This window comes from Bombyx mori, chromosome 17 (genome assembly GCF_030269925.1).
Source record: "Bombyx mori chromosome 17, ASM3026992v2".
NCBI lineage: Eukaryota > Metazoa > Arthropoda > Insecta > Lepidoptera > Bombycidae > Bombyx > Bombyx mori.
In genome coordinates this window covers 12,594,384-12,595,928 of record NC_085123.1, presented here as the reverse complement: position 1 = coordinate 12,595,928, position 1,545 = coordinate 12,594,384, and the positions used below count along the sequence as shown (strand labels likewise).

The 1,545-nt window shown below is 35.9% G+C and overlaps 1 long non-coding RNA gene across 1 annotated transcript; it reads right to left on the bottom strand.

Moving 5' to 3' along the window:
- Positions 1-335: 335 nt before the first annotated feature.
- LOC134200388 (uncharacterized) lies at positions 336-815 on the bottom strand. The gene is made up of 2 exons (XR_009975283.1): positions 613-815; positions 336-518 (listed from the first exon to the last, which is right to left on the bottom strand). It is a non-coding gene; the product is annotated as an uncharacterized LOC134200388 (long non-coding RNA).
- Positions 816-1,545: the final 730 nt, after the last annotated feature.

The window sequence follows — 1,545 nt, the reverse complement described above, 5'->3', positions numbered from 1 at the left end:
TTCCCCGGTTAAAGAGTTGCTTGTGTCACTTTCGATTTCGTAACTTAGCATTCATTTAGCAACGGTTAGCAACTTTTGCCATGTGCACGCTACTGGATGGATACATGCGATGGATAGTTATTATACATTTTGGATAGCATTTACGTAAAATACGTTCCTAGTAAGCGCCTCAATGACTATTAATTAGGTATCCAAGCGGAAGTATAAGTAAGTCGTAGGCCTCGCGTAGTTTCGGAGATCTTGTAATATCTGGTATATCGCTTCCAGGTATGTATTACAGATTACATACAAAAATGAGATTGTGGGCGTTATTTCGTTCGTGATAAAAACTAAAATTCCACAAGTATTTATTTATTATTATTTAATATACGGATGGCCACTTAAATGTTAAGAGTCAGGCGTAAGAGTAAGGCGAACTCAGGTAAAGAATTAACACTCGGGAGGAGTTTTATCGTGGCGTTCACTACAAAATCTTCAACCAACCAGCTCTCAGCATCAAGTCTTCCACCATTATCTACCTTTGAAATTCAAACGTAGATTTAAAAAGAATTAAATATCAATCAATATTAAAAACAATCGCCTTCCACAATTAAATCAAACTTGTCAAATCACCTTAAATCAATGAACAATAATTGTCAGATTGTTCCAAACTCATGACAAATGTTTTCCGGGTAGCATCAAGGAGTTCAATTCGAATTCATTCGAAGCAAAATCTTCTCGATATTTCGATAGTACGTATAACATGATCGATTTGAGTACGCTTTTTGTCTGTGGACGCTTGTTACAAGTTCGGGCCGTCCGTAATCCGACGGACTGCACCTGAAATCCGCAGTAAGGCAACGGTTTCGTGATAGCGTTTTTGGAACGAAGCATAAAAAAACGACTGATTTTTTTCGGTCTTAATCAGTTTTTTTTAATCGGCTTATACTCGACGATTGTTTGATTTGGTGAGTGCCAATGAAGACGTATTCACCTACCTTGAAGAAAATCATATAAAAAGGCAATTGTAACGAAAAATATGGTTTTTACCAAAAACATTAAGATTTCACTTTAAGATTTTTATTATAAATAATTTACGATTAGTCACTATTTAAAAATAGTGACTAATCGTAAAGGTCATTTTTATTTTTCGTAGATGGGTAAATCAGCTCATGCAACACCTAATGTTTAGTAATTATCAGAGTCTGTATATACATCGCGCATAGACATCACAACGTGAACGCCGTCGCCCGACTTGAGACATGGAGTCCAAGTCGCAACAGCGTTGTTGAAGAATTGCCCCGCCTTTAATAAAGTACCCTAAGACTCCTTCCAGGCAGATATAGACAGGATTGCGATACTTGTCTGTGCGAGCTTAGAATACGCTTTATCGTCAACTAAAGATATAGCATTGTTTAATTAACTTTAATTTTGTTAATTAATTTTAATTTTGTTCATTAATTTTAATTAAACAATCAAAAATCAAGTCGACACCGAGAGTCAAAAACCTGCCAGCCCAGCCTCAAATGTTAATAAACAACGCGCCATAACTTAAATTGAACACAA